This window comes from Varanus komodoensis, unplaced genomic scaffold, assembly GCF_004798865.1.
Source record: "Varanus komodoensis strain SLA01 unplaced genomic scaffold, ASM479886v1 scaffold23, whole genome shotgun sequence".
Taxonomy (NCBI): domain Eukaryota; kingdom Metazoa; phylum Chordata; class Lepidosauria; order Squamata; family Varanidae; genus Varanus; species Varanus komodoensis.
This window is the reverse complement of record NW_025335627.1, coordinates 9,627,849-9,643,439: the sequence shown is the minus strand read 5'-3', so window position 1 is coordinate 9,643,439 and position 15,591 is coordinate 9,627,849. Positions and strand designations below refer to the sequence as shown.

At 45.6% G+C, this 15,591-nt stretch overlaps 1 protein-coding gene across 2 annotated transcripts in view; it reads right to left on the bottom strand.

Annotated features, from left to right (window-relative positions):
* FAM117B (family with sequence similarity 117 member B) overlaps positions 1-6,108 on the bottom strand; it is a 37,103-nt gene extending 30,995 nt beyond the window's left edge. Inside the window, exon 1 of one of the 2 annotated variants that reach the window (XM_044432084.1) lies at positions 6,046-6,108. The gene's annotated coding sequence lies outside the window, so the exon portion shown is untranslated. Of the gene's footprint in view, positions 1-5,741; positions 5,798-6,045 lie in introns of those variants that run through there. The other variant, XM_044432085.1, reaches the window with a different exon arrangement.
* Positions 6,109-15,591: the final 9,483 nt, after the last annotated feature.

The following is a 15,591-nucleotide window of genomic DNA, read 5'->3' as shown; positions in this document are numbered from 1 at the left end:
GAAAGGGATCTAGAAAATCTCAGTTATCCAAGAATCCTTGGCACTGAGTGACTACTATCTAGAACATCTTGCTTAAGATTGAAGACTGGACAGAAATTGTTAAATTGTGCAACACTTACAGGGACTTCTCACTCACATCCTGAAAGCTATCTATGGTTAAAATAGCATTCAATCAGAATGAGTGAGAGTGATTTTATCTACAAAGTATTTCATAAACTGATCCAAGAAAGCCACAAAGAAATTCTGGAGGCAACTGGTCCCTAAGCACTCAGAGCAGCTCTGCTGGATGGCATTGTGTGCACAAAGAGGTATGTTTTCTTTGTCTCTGAAACTGACAGAGACAAGATTCTAAAATAAACTCTAGGTCATTTGGTCTCTTGAATGTTTCAGCAACACTAGGTTGGTTTCCTGTTCAGGTCCAACTCATGAATAAATAAACTTCTTGGTTTTCCAGCTCTCATCTCTGATAGCCTTCTTTTTTTGTCCCATTATATTATGTCTTTTGCTTGTCCTGCTCCAACAGCCTCAGGTTTCCAAATATCTCCTCTTTAAAAGAGTTACAGCTCTGTCCCTTGCTGCACCCTCATACCTGAAATTGTCTTCCAGTATGTCTCAAACCTTCAAGTTCCTCAAAACTCCCCTTTTCTACGAAAACTTTTGGAATATCACTTTAATTGCAAGCCATGAAAACGTAATTATCACATATTCTTTGCCTGCTCATCCTTTCATCCACTCTCATCTCCTCTGATGTTCTCCTGGATATTTTAGATTGCAAGTCATTTCAACACCTGTAGAACCTATTTAATATGGACAGTGCTTAAATATATAAAATGGCAGTATCAACAGGGAGTAACTGCATGCTACCTCCAGGGGCTATATGGCTTGGTACCAATCCAGCTGAAAGACTGTCTTCTGTGTCAAACAAGCCTGCCCAGGCTTTAAGATCTTTGAGGGAGACCCTTTTCTCAGTACCACCACCTTCAAAGGCATATCTGATGAGCCAGTCAATTATTGTAGTTAGGGCAGGGATCTCAAACTCGCAGCCCACAGGCCAATTGCCGGGACAGGCGGGGCACGGGGGAGGGGCCCTGTTGCCTTCAAAGCGCCGGCAGCACCCTGGCCGGCCGTGGGATGAATGGCCCACCACCACCGTGGTGGTGGAATACGTGATGTGGCCCAGCCTCACCCAGACTCTACTTCCAGCGGCCCCCAGGTAAGTTGAGTTTGAGACCCCTGAGTTAGGGGGTTGTACTGAGGATCAAGGAGATCCTGGTTCTAGTCCCCACTGAGCCATGAAGCTCACCAGGTAACAGTGGGTCAGTCATGGGACTCTCAAACTTATCTACCTCACAGGGTTGTTGTTGCTATAAGGATAAAATAAGCTGCTTTGAGTTCCTTGCAAGACGGATGGGATATAAATGCAATGTGAAGATGACAAAAGAAAGGGCCTTCTCCTTGCCAAGGAAGGCTAGGCTGGCTCCTGCTCTGCTGTCCTGTCACTAGACAAAGACTTTGGTTTATAAACTGGACTGTTGGGTTGGGCAGTAGTTTTTTTTTAAACCTGGTTCACATATTACAGTGGCAAAGCATGGGTTGTTTAACCCACAATTTGCAGGAATGCATTTTATGTCCAAACCATTTCCACTTTCTGATCACAGGTTGCGAGTCTATCATCCAAATGTGGACACTTCAAGTTGATTCTGAGTTAAGATACTTCACAACCTGTAATCAAAGATTGTTTACAGAAAGCAGATAAAGCTCCTGCATAACACACCTCCCAACAAACTGCGAGTTAGGGAACAATTTGTCACTCTGATGAAAAAAATTAGCTGACATTTTGATTTTCATGTATTTATTTTATTACTTTTAAGTGCCGATTCTGTTCTTAGGTTTGTTAGCTACCTTGAACACCATTTCCTTGGTGGAAAGGCAGGGTATAAAATAAACAAACAAGGTTCTAAACATTAGATGCTCGGAAATAACAGCAGAAAATATCTATTACCATTGGGTCCTGCTTGTGGGCTTCTTGCTTACACCAAGTTGGCCACTGGCCACAGACCGACAGACTGTCTATCCCAGCTGGGTTCTCATGTACTTTATTCTGTAGCTCATATACAGAAATATGAACTACAAATGTCCTACATTTTAGCTCAGCATGTAGAGTGGACCCAGTTTTATATCTGAATCTTGGTTTGGTTCCAAGATCTAGCTGCATCAATGCAACTAATCAAAGCAACATACCAATAACCCCTAAAATCTCTTGAGCAGCTTTTCAACAGAGTCCCACTGAATATAGGAAGATAAAATACTTAATCCTTTCAAAAAGACACCAGAAATAGTATCTATTTGTGTAAACTATAGTACTGTAGTACTACAGTACAATTTTCAGATTTGCCAAGTTACCATGATAGCTTATGCAGAGTCACACTTACAGGAGAGGTTAAAGCAACAATAGACAAACTTACACATTTGTTCTTGCTCAGAAACTAATAAATTAATCCATGCAAGCTTAGAGGAGAATACTCCTTTAATTCTAGATCTTGTTCTGTGTACCTAAATTTTTGCACATGTGCAATGTTAAACTGAATCTTGGGAACTGTAGACTGGAATATTGTAATGAATCATGCATCATGTTATATAATCCTTCTTGATTAGTTGTTTCTACATGGCAAATAAACATGTTGAATACAAAAGCCATCTAATGTAAGGAGAATATAACATATGCAAGTGTTTCTTTGAACATAACTGGTTTGAGGAAAGAGTTCAAACACCAACCATTCCCTAAGGGGTTAAAGTGATGACATATTTCTTCCAGAAAGAAAAGAGTTAAATCAAATAACTCACTTGTACAAAAATGTCATAGTTAAGATTTAGATTTCACATGCTTTGCAACCTGCAATCTATTGTGAAAATAACGAATTCATAAGACAAAGGTGAGCATTATAAACACGAGTTTTGACCAGTGAGCCAACTAATTATGAAAGCTGACAACAGATGGCACGGTATCAAAATAACAGATGTCATCAAGAATTCAGTCCAAAATGTCAACCCAAAACATACCTCCACCACATAAATTTTAGTGAAGCAATATACACTTTAGCCATTTCAATCTTGCATCTTCATTTTTCTGTCAAACAAGGCATTTTGATAGCTATACTGCTTCATACAGAAAATCTGCATGCAACAAAAACATCACCTGTAAAATTATGTGATTGGCAATTTAATTAAAAAGTAGGTGGAACAATATTATACTTTGCCTTTCTAACAGCACTTTTGTCAAGTGTGTGTGTGTGTGTGTGTGTGTGTGTATATATATATCAATAAAAGGAAGACTTCAGGACACAAAGTTTTCTGAACAATGGACGCAAGAATACATTTCTTGATGGATATGCATCAAATCTGAACAAAGCCCAAGCAGAACTTGAAGTATTTCTGCTGCTTCCTGAGGCAAAGCAGTGTCAGAACTAAAGCTGCCTCAGGGCAAGGTTTCATTACCAAATCATGCTTCGAGACAAAGACATTCTGTAGCTTCTCCAAATAGTGTATTTCAGTTTCATATCTTTACACTCCTGATAAGCCACAAGCAGGCAGTATTGCTGAACAACTGATAGGTCCACCTTCTAATACCAGGGTGTATTTTATCAGAAGTACCAATCACTCTGCTTTCAGGAAAGGCAAGGATGGGCCAGTAAGATGGCCACTGTTCCCTTGCACTTATCCTGAAATGATGTAGCCTTTTCACCAAGGGAGATGCATGCTTTTCCTACAAATAGCTCCAAAACAAACACACACAAGGACATATGAGAGGAAGCAAATGAAGCAGCCTTTTCTAAAATTTGAAGTCTCATTCCATGTGAACTACTACACCTATCCTTCTGAAACTTTGCAGCTTCTTTCCTAAGGACAACTCAAAGCTGTCAGCCATTTTCAGAGCTATGGCCCACTAAGAACATAAGGCTGTTAAGTTTATTCTTTTTGGGACAGCATTAAATTTCAAGACTGTTCTTGCACAAAAATACTCCTTACCTAGAAACCTAAAACTTGGCATGCTTGATACTCTCAAAAAGGGCAGCTATCCAAGTAAATTTCACAATTTTGATACATTTGATACCTGCAAATATGCAAGTCTGGCAAAACAAAAAGAGAGAAAATTTCTGGCCATTGTTAATTTCCTGTACAAGTCAGCATTTCCAAATCTTGGCCCAGGTTCAGTACCCACCGAAGGAAACAGTCTCTGAATTAGTTTGATCAGAATCAGACCAGTTTCCCAAAAACAAATCTGGGAGGTGGTCCACATCTCTACTTTCCAGTTCTTCTGTGGCATATACTCTTAGGAACCTGCTGTTTTCAACAGTTTGATACTATGGCTGTGTACAAAAAAACTACCATTGAGTTCAATGGTGCTTATCCATAAGAGTATATGCAGCCTGATCCGGACAATTTTTCTCATATATCAGGACCAGGGTGAAGTTATCAAATTGTCCATAAGATAGTAATGCTCAGAATGAAGACATTTCAACTGTTTCACCAGTAAGGCATTGCAAGTATACCTAGAATAACTCACAATTTTTTTTCCTAGTCAGCCTACCCATGCATGCCTATTTAGTTATAGGCAAGCAGGGAAGGGGAGAGAAAGAACTTCTCCAATTTACAGATGCTATCCTGCTGGCAACACCTGTTACTTCTGACCAAAGGTGGATGTTCGTAAGCTTGCACTAATGCTAGCATTATACAAAATAAAATTCTCTCTCTCACTATATAAAAAATGCTTGTCTTTTCTTGGCATTCACTGGGCTAACATACAGTTGCCAAGATGTGTCTCATATTTAAATAGGAATGTGCGGGGTTCTCCAGGCATTATTATTGTCTCTGATATCTTATACTGTGGATCTTCACTGTAGGAAGTGGAAGCTCTACTCCACTAACACTCTTTCTCTGGATAGATTGCACAGAATAATACTGAATGAACTAAATGTGTGGTCTTTTGATTCCCTGGGGTTAATATTTAAGTTACACCTGCAAAAAACCATAACCCTGTTTTCTACAGACCTAAAGTCATTCTAGACACAAGGAGACATGACCATGTGAACACTCAAGGCAATTTTCTTAACTTAGGGAGAAGCACTACTGAAATAAAGTTTAAGTACTTCTATACAGAGGTCAATCTTTTACATATCACATAGAACTATAACTCACTTAAGTCAAAACTTCAAAATAATAAGGGCTAGGTATTCTGAAGAATAACTTACATGTTAGGACACATTACCTGGGAGATCTACCACATGTGAAAGTATAATGACACAACTTTGATGGAATTCTCAGGGCTACAAAACTGTTCCCTCTCTCCTGTTCCCCTTCTGCATAATTATGCTAGGCTTGAGAGATAACGGGAGGAAATCCACATCCCCTTTCATGACATAGTAGCTGCCCTTCTTAAGTAAGAACTCTTTCACTACCACCTTCTTTCCACTAGCATTTGTAAAGTTTACCAACACTTGTGAAATTGCATTGAAATCAGACATGTCTAGACATGTCCTTTCACTCCCTTTCCCCTTACTCTTTTCAGACATAACAAGTGTTTCACAGCACTTTACCTCCAGGTTGCTGCCTACCAAACCCCAAAGCCCCCCCCCGCCCCCGCCTTAGGATGTTCGAGAATCATTAGTCCCCAGTAGCGACCAAGTCAAAGCAAGAGAGCAGAATAAGTCACACGATCTACAAATAGTAAGAGGTGAACGAACCTCCTCCCCACAAAAAAGTCCGGAGTATACGGGAGAGCCGGGACGAGAAGCGCCCAAAGTCCTCTGCACCTCGTGGTCAGCTCACAGGCAGGCTCTCCAAGGAAGGCTGAGCGAGCGGGGATTCCGATCTCCCCCGTACAAAAGGCAAGCTCCCCAACACTCCGCATCTGCCAGCTCGGACTTCCCTCCATTACTACCTGGGCGACCAGTCCCCCCCCACCCCGCAAAATCGGATCCTCTCGGTATCCGTCTCCCCTTTCGCGGCCTCTGGATCACCCCGCCCTTCCTGCCCCGGCATCCTCACCTTTACACACAGGCGAGCTGGGGCTCTTCCTTTCCGGAGAGGCCCTGCTCTGCTCCGGAGACCGCCGCCGCTGGCGGTGTCGGATCCTTCCCCCGGCGGCGGCGGCGACAGAGCAGGCGCTGCTCTCGGGCACGGGCGGCGAAACCGGCGACGCACAAGGGGAGGGGGGCGACCGCGGCGGCGGGGGAGGCGGCGGCAGCGGGTGCGGGCGAGGGGGGCTGCCGCGCGCTCCTCCCCCGCCGCCTGCGCGCGTGGGGCTGCCGCGCGCGGAGTTCGTTGACGACGGCGACGGCGACGGCGAGAGCGGGAGGGTTGTCGCGGCGGCACAGCAGGCGCTGCCGCCCACTCCTGCTGGCGTCTGCGTGGCCACGGCCGGGCTGCCGCTGGTGTTACTACTGGTGCTGCCACCACGCGCGCCGGCGCTGCAGCCGTTACCAGGCGTTGGGCTGGCAGTCCGCGAGGAAGGTGGAGGCGGCGGCGGCGGCTGTGGCGGTGTCTGCGCTGCCGCCGCCGCCGCGCGAGGAGTGCCGCCGCCGCCCCTCGTGGGGCTGCCGTGCTGTTTGAGCTGGAAAGGCACCGTAGCCCGCATGGGCTGCAGGCGGCTGCTGTTGGTGCTGGCCGCCCCGCCTGCTGTTCCCGCCGCCGCCGTAGATGCTGCTGCTGCCGCCGCCGCCCCCCCTCCCCCCAGGGAGGTGGCTGGGGTCGGGGAGCCGCTGCGCCTCACGCGCGGGTGAGAAGACATGCTTGTCGGTCGGTCGGTCGGCCGGTCCGTGAGACGCAGGAACGGGTGCCGTGAAGGGGCAAATTTTCGCTTAGGCGAGGGGGAAACAAAACACCCCCCCCCCCGCCTCTCCTCAACGTATCCTCACACACGGGGAGACACTCGTGAGGCTTCTCCAGCCGATGCGATCGCTCCGGCCGCCTCATCAACAATAGTGGCCACACCAGCCTCTCCCATTGGAGGCGCGTCAACTCCTTTCCTGCCGCTACAGTGTCCTGATTGGCTGGGAGGCGTGGCCTGGGTCGCTGGGCTGAATGCGGATGGGCTAAGCTTAAAGGGACAATGCGGGGATTGCGCTCCTCGTGAAGAACGCGGGCGGCGGAGTGACAGGGCGAGGGTCGGGCTCCTTGCATACACTTTCTCGTTGAACCCGTGTGCCAGCCTGCTATCACGCTCTGTGTTTGTGGACACCCACACGTGGGCGCGAAAAACCAGGTAGCATCATTCATTCTGTGGTACTGAGGACACTGCCGGATCCGTTTAAGTAAGAGTCACGCACTGGACACCTCGTGCCATCCTTGTAGTTCAGCGATTGTACAATGGAAGAAAGGAACTTTTTGCATCTGTCCTAGACAGGCAAGTTAAGTCCAGCTTTAAATAGAGGCCCAACCACTCTTTCTCCACCGCAGGGGTATTTAAAAGGCAGTGGAGCGGCAACTACACACGTTTGTTTTCCCAAATTCCAACGTTTTACTCACGATCATAAAGATAAAGGTAAAAGTAAAGGTTTCCCCTTGACGTTAAGTCCCGTCTTGCCTGACTCTAGGGGGCGGTGCTCATCTCTGTCTCCTAGCCGAGGGAGCCAGCGTTTGTCCACAGACAGTCTCCGTGGTCATGTGGCCGGCATGACTAAACACCAAAGTGCAAGGGGAACGCGTGTACCTTTTTATCTACTTGCATTTGCATGCTTTTGAACTGCAAGGTTGACAGGAGCTGGGACAGAGCAACTGGAGCTCATCCCGTTGTGCAGATTCAAACCGGCGACCTTTCGATCAACCAACCCAGCAGCACAGCATTTTAAACCACTGCGCCACCTGCATCCCCAATTCCCAGTATCATAGACACTCCAAAAATGCAACTCTGGCAAATTGTGAGCCTTCTAAAGAGCTTCAGCTATTGGGAGGTGTAGAAATAAAATTAATACTACCAATAAGCATGGGTCCTGATTCTTCATCCTAGGACAGGACATTGGAAGGATCATGTACATTAGGCAAGTGTGTGTATAGATGTGCAACACCTGCAAGAGTTGATTGTGGGTAGGGGCCCAGCATTTTACATAAATGTATGCAGCATCTTGCATATTTGGATGCTCTAACAATAAAATATGTTGCCAATGGACAGAAGATGAGCTGAGCTGTGCAGATTGAGATGGGCATATTTATAGCTTGGAAGTAAAAATTACTAAATTGAAGCTGTTGTACTGTGGTCACATCATGAGAAGTCAAGACTCACTGGGTAAGACAATCATGCTACGGCAGAAGAAGAGAAGGAAGACCAACTATGAGACAGATCAATTCCATAAGGGAAGCCACAGCCTTGAGTTTACAAGGGCCAAGAAAGATGACATTTTGGGGGGCATTTGTTCATGGAGTCAGCATAAGTTGGAGATGGTTTGAGGGCAGGCAACAACAACAAAGTTATGGTTGCTACCTCATGCTGCATTCAGAAATACTTTGGCAAGAGATGGTTAAAACACATTTCTTAAAGTTACATCTCTGTGGAAACTTCCCAGAAGCAAATTTAATGTAGTAGGAAGTGAAAGAAGGTACACAGTATTTCTTCTTGAAAGCTTTTGACAATATTAACATTACTTGTAAGGCTGTAAATAGAACAAAGTTTGAAACAAATTACATGTCCAAGGACAACTCATGATTTTTGTCCAAGCAAGAGTATGAATCTGGATTGCCTGTGCTTGAGTCTCTACAAAGCTGTGCCTCGAAACAGAGCCATTTATTTCATGTTCTCAGTCCACCCTCAAGTAGCTCTAGATGAACACCAGCCTCCATATGTGACAAAGAGCACACAGATGCATGTCCTTGATAACTTTTTTATTTTTAACCTGCCTTGTCATAGAAGTTTGTCAAAGTCACACTGACCTACCAAAATATTTGCCCATTGGCCTATTAAACAAATGCCCTGGGACTATGCTCAGACTTGCTTCTCTGATCTTGGATCACTCCCCTATCAGTTTGCAGTGCACATGCATTTATCATCTAGCTACCAATCAGCCGCCACTGGCTCCTCAGCCAGTTCCTGCCCTTGGAGGGTCCAGCTCTGATCCACTAGTTCCCACCTCCAGAGGCAAAGGACAAGGGTGCAGCTGAGTCACATCTGTGGCAGCAGGCAGCTTTATTGAACAGGGCTTGGGGGCTGCAACTCCACTCCTTCCTCAAAGTTTTCCAACCAACTAATTGCTGAGTAGGGGTCTAATCCTTGCAGTTAGGATCTTTAATCTCTACTTACTTACACAAAGGTATGTTGTGCCTTTCAAAACACGACAGTCCTCCCCAACCTGGTGTCCTCCAGGTATGATAAACTACAGCTCCCATCACTCCCAGGCAACATGGCTGACACATCTGGAAGGCACCAGGTTGGGGAAGACTTCTACAAAGAATCCTAAACCAAGTGCAGAAATAGATCCACCCCCATACTGCCGATGTGTGAGTGCCTAAGGCTACAACCCTTTCCCACAGCAGATATTTGTCTGTGGACTAATTCTCAGGCTAAGGAAGGGGTGTGGGACTAGGAAGCATGAGAGGAATCAAGCCAACAGGTTCAAACCTGATTGAGAAGGAACACAATCCATTTCTCACGCCCCAATTTCAGCTCCTTGTATGCCTCCTGCCACAACAAGAAGGAAAGGAAAGGAAAGCTGCCTACTTGCTGCCACCGCAGCAGCTCATAGCAACTATGTGCACTTTCCCCCGTAACCTTCCAGAAACTCGAGGTAACATCTGAGCCTCATATAACTTGATGGTTTGAGGCAGTGGGCTGCCCAAGACAAGTTAGTGAGCTTCACAGCTGAAGAAGACTTGAATTTCCTTCCAAACCCATCAATACTTGAATCATTGTGTTACAAGTATAAATATCCTGTCCCAATCATTTTCTGCCTCTCTATCAATCAGAAAGATGCATTCTGCTTTAAAGCACCTCTTCAATTCCCGCTTTTCAGCAAAACCTTTCCCACATCACTTCCATGTCATCCATTCCCACATGATAAACCTGTCTAATGCTCCACTTGTCTCGAACTCAGTACCTTGGACTCCACACACACCATCATTCTCTGCCTATGCCCAGTTTGTCCAAAGCTGTCGACTTCATGCTACATGCCACAACAAGTGCAGTTTACACGTGCACACCCCCCTGTCTGGAATAGATACGTTTTTCCATCTTCCCACACAAGCCATGAATGGGCAGTGTGGGAAGATTTGCTTTTTGAATGCAAGCAAGTGTATGTCTGGCATATAAAACAAAGTTGGCGGGGGGGGGGGGACCCAAACTGTTTTTAGGAGGCTTTCTTTTCCTTCCTTCCTTCCTTCCTTCCTTCCTTCCTTCCTTCCTTCCTTCCTTCCTCAGTACATTAATCCATCAATTTCTAAGCTGAAGAAATAAGTGAGAACACTACCCTATGCTTGCTTAGCCAGAAATAAGTGCTTCAGTTCCCAGCCTTACCCAGCCAGCATGTTGGGACTTGTAGGCCTTCATTTCTCTCTACACATGCACAGATTTCCCTATCGTTTCAACAATTCACAACAAATCATATTCAACTATAGCATGTGACCATACATTTCTTTGTGTTTTGATTGGTGTCATGAAAAGCTGGGGCTCTTGTGTGCTGAAGTTTACCACATTGTGTGTGGTTAATCAGTGCTGGTTTGGCATGGAAGAAATGCCATTTTTGCTCCTTTTTTGTTTGCAATGTGCTGAGAAGATTGTGGGAAGCTGAGATCTCAGGAGGTGTCATAACTTTTAAGTGGTTTTGTTTTTAGGATTGTGGTTTAAATCCACAGAAGAGCTGTTTGTGCTGGTAGCAGAAACTGAAAGTGGGCTTGTAACGGACCAAAGAACTGTTTTGACAATTAAGATAGTTCATGACTGCTGTTATAAAGAAACGTGGGAAAGAAGGTAGGAGAAGCAACTCCTATAGATCGTTTTATCTACAGTGCAGTTCTGGCTGCCAAGACAGTGCAGTGACTGTCCTAGAGCAATAACAATTTTCTCATGACACAGAGATTGGAAGAACTTCAAACCCTTATCCATGGCACTGCGCCAATGTTTCTTCACTTTAGTACTACATGATAAACATAGCAGGGGGCAGAGGGTCAAAATCAATCCAGTCCAGTGTCCAGCTTGGCCCTACAATTCCTTGGTTCGATTGATGAGTGTGGAGTGGCGCAGCATGGCCTGAGTGTGGCCTCTGGAGAGTGAACTCTTACACCCACAACAGCTGGGCTTTACTCCCCCAGTTTGGAGCAAACTCCCTGCTTACGGTCACATCACTCATTTCTGCACTATCTCACTAGGTCCATTTCACCACTTTTTGCTACTACAACACTGGACGGAACAATAACCTTTGTGGAGAATGAACTGACTTCAGCGTTCGGGTACTTCATTTTCTACTTTTCTGAAGGACGCTGCCCAAGAGCTAAAGCTACTGCTAGTTCAACTGGTGCACATTCACAGCGATTAGGAGCCAGATCCTTCCAGACACCGACTCCAGCTTTGTTGACGCTCCTTGGTGCTGTGTGAGTTCCTCACTGTGTTTTACAACGTGGCTTTCTTTGCTGCAGCAATGGTTTTACCCAGCAAAGGCCCTAACCTTCCACTACCACTCCAGGGCAAGGGTAGTGGTCATGGCTTCAAGTAGGGAAGGGGGATAAGTGAGGAGGCGTCTTCAGAGGTTTTCATACATATTTATCGGAAGGGAATGGTCCTGGATTTCATCAGATGGGAGGCAAGAAGTAGAGGGTAGGAATGAATCATTTTGTCTACGGGACCAAGGCCAGCCCTACCAGAATGAGGCAGCTGCATTCAGTGACGAGGTGCTGGAGGACAAAATTGTGCTTGCCATACAGCCTGCCCTGCCAGCAAAAATTAGCCTGTACTCCTCAGGTATACAGAGCTTGCTGTCTCCTCAATGGTATTGGAGAGAAGGTCCAGCTGCCAGTCAGGTTGGGTATGGGACTTGGAAAGGGGCCACATTTATTCTTCACCTCAAGCAGAAAAAAGTCTTGAGCCCGCTCTGAATGGAAGAATGTAAATGGTGGGATACCCCCCCCCCCCGGCCCCCCCTGCCCAGGCTCTGAATTGGGACTGGTGCTATTCAGCAAGTTATTTGGAGTTGGTAGTGAAAGGCAAGGTAACCAACATTGCAGACTACGCAATTCCTAGGGCACTTCCTAATGTTGTCACAGTGTTACTGTAAACCAGTGCTAGTACAATGCTTAGAGCTGCTGAGCAAAGGAGAAAAGGGGCACATCACCCCTTTTCTCCTTTGCCAAGGATAGACCTTAATGAGGGTGTACAATCATTGGTTTCCACTGGTGCACCAGCTGTAGTGCTAGCACTGTAATCACATGGGATACTGCTCTTAGATTGCGCATAGTGTCAAGGTTTTCTTTAAACAGAACAGCCAGGGAGATTTAGGGCCAAACAAGGCATTCTGGAATCTCCACACTTCTGCTGCAGTTCTTGTCCATGTTTCTCTGTTGAGGAGAGGGCCTACGATTTTTGCCAGCAGGAGCTGGGGGAAGAAAAGTAGTATGGGGAGGGTGATTTCAAGCAGACAAATGTTGGGAGGGAAAGGGGCTACAGATCTGTCCCCTGTTGATCTCTGGCATGGGTAAGCCCTCCCTTTCCTGCTTTCAGGAACAAAACAAACCCTTTTGGGAAAGTGAGTGCATCTCTCCCACAGAACCTTTATTCAGGCAAAGCAAAATACGTGGAGATAAAACATCCAAATCCTATACAGGAATAAGGATATCACGCACTTAAAAAAGCATTCTTGGGAAGCATTACAGAAGGTAGGCAGAACAAAATATTAGGTCAGTGTGGCGTAATAGCTGAAAAGAAAAACACAAATGCCACGATGACAATGTATCCATCTGTAAATAACCCAGTTTAGAATACTGAGTGCCATTTTTGTCACTTCATGTTTTTAGAAACAGAGCTGAGGAAGACGTGAAATAACAGCTCCACTTAGCTCACTCTTAACCATCTATTGTGTAAAATAAGTAACAGTGGGAGGTGTGGGTTTTAGTTTTAGTTTTTTCATAGATGAACATTTGTTTAAAATCTGCTACTTGCAGATTTGTTGTAAACTGCATTTTATAGAAAGACTGATCATAGATTTCATGTGGAATTGATGGTTCTGTGCAGAATTCTATCAGCACAATATAATCTTCTCTTAAGCAGATACAGATTTAAGACCCCTTGATTGTTATTCTCCAAATAATTTGACACACTATATATTTCCAAGGAAAAATTTGACCCAGCTGTCTCAGATGCCCTTCGCCAAGCAGCGGGGGTCATCCAGCTTTCATCAGCTAGCTTGTGGATAAAATACCTGACATTTTTATCAGGGTGGTTCTTGCCCAGTACCCTATTAATTCTGTCTAATTCCCGTTGAAAATTGTTTCACATCCCACTAATCTGCTAGATCAGTGGTTCTGAGCCCTTTATTGAAAACTAGCCAAATCCTTTGTTTAAAAAAAATCAGTCTGTTTGGAGAAATGCCTATTAGAAAGGCATTTTGGTCTTATGACGGCTAGACATGCGATGGAGTGTGAAAAGATCGTACATTAAAGATAGGAGATGCTAGCCTTCCATTCCAAAGAAACACTATGTGAGCTGAGCTGTGAGACAGATGGGGAGAGCCTCTTTCCACCCGGGGCTGCATCCAGTGTGGAAGGAGCATCCAGGGGCTGCCTGTCCATGGGACTAGGGCTGAAGGCAAAAGGTGCAAAGCCAAACGTATACACACCCCTCCACATATTGTAGCCCACAGTTTTTACTGACAGCACCTAAGCCTTACAAGAGGCATTTCAGTCTTTCAGAATCAGGGGGAAATGCAGGACAAATGCCAGGAAACCCCTAGATCATGGGTCCTCAAACTACGGCCTGCGGGCTGGATGCGGCCCACCACGCCCATTTATCCAGTCCGCCTCAGAGGTTTTGGACTCCCCGTGCCCACCGCTGCCTCCCGCCTCACCACACAGGTAGTGAGGTGGTGGCTTGCTCACTCAGAGATGGTTTTGGACTCACTCGGAGATCTCTGAGCAAGCAAGCTGCCACGCACGCCCAATGCCTCACCGGCCCACGCCTGTCGCCGCCACTGCCTTTCAACTGGCCTCCTGTTGAAAAAGTTTGAGGACCCTGCCCTAGATTATCAGTGGTCAGGGAAAAGGTAGGCCCTGCGAAGGGGACATGGCCATCTGGGGGATGTTGGAGAAATGCGTTGGGACTCCAGGAGGGTCCCCTGGGCCTGAGGTCTTTAAAAATATGGTTTGTAATACTATCAAGAGCCACTGAGAAGACCAAAATTATGTTCTGGCCTTTCTGTCTTTAGATACTGAACACTGATTAAAACAACAGCATTTTTGGTACTGAAGCATCGCCCAAAACCAGCCCCGATCAGTGCTCATCTGCTTGCCTTGAGCTAGCATCCACTTCAAACTCCAAGCTGCACCATGGGACCCGCTTCCAGAAGCCCCTAAGTTTTGGGGACAGAGCCCAGTGATAAAAAGGTGGAGCCAAGCAGTAGGTGGGTAGAATCAATGCATGACTTTAAAATAGCTGCTGCTGCCATCTTGATTTCCCAGGAATGCCTCTGGGCAGCTTGTCCTTTGTGAGTAGTAAGGCCCATTTTTATGGTTGTGTTCAGTGCAGTTTCAAATTTTGAAAAATGATCACAGGCCGCAAAGGCTGCCTGCCACTGAACAAGGCCAAGACAGATCACTCTTATGCAGGCTAGACTCTAGTTGTGTCACTAGCAAAAAAGGAAGGACCAAAGGGTAGGCAGTCTTGTGACCTGTGGATGATTTGACTATAGCTCCCAGAAGCCCAAGCTAGCATGGTCAATGGCCAAGAATCACTGAATTTGTAGTCTAAGAACATGTTCCGCTGGCATGTCAGCATGCAGCCATCCCTTTGCCCTAGAAAGGTGGACTACAGGCTGTGCCAAGTAATGGGTTTTGCAAATGATGGCTGAATGAGGGCATCTTTTATCACACAGGCAGGCATAGGAAAAAGAGATTCTCAAGTATTCATAAAATGTAAAGTGCAATATTGGGAGACCAAGAAGCAAACAGTTGGGCCGCAAAGCTTGGATTCACAGGGCTCTCAATGTGTTCTGTTTGGGACAGGTGGGAGAGAAATGGGAATCTAATGTTTTGTGCAAATGACAAGCCTGGTTGACTAACAGTTGTTTAAGGGTTTCCTCTTGCTCCCTTATTTAGCATGTGAGCTCATCAAGAAAGGAACTATCTTGGGTAAAAAAACCCGCTGAGAACAATAGTCTACTGATACAACATGTACAACAATTGTAGGGCTTTTTCCCTTGAAAACTTAACTTTTAACACAACTGGATATGGAAATAGACCAGAACTCTCATTGGGGTTATTTGATCCTAATCACTCACAGATGATTTAGTCCTTTGCTTTATCTTATGCCTGCATTTGTTACCATTTTTAAGCCGCTTGAGACAAATAGAAATGTATGCAAAAGGGGGTCAAATGTTCAAATGCACAATGTTAGGCAAATAGAAA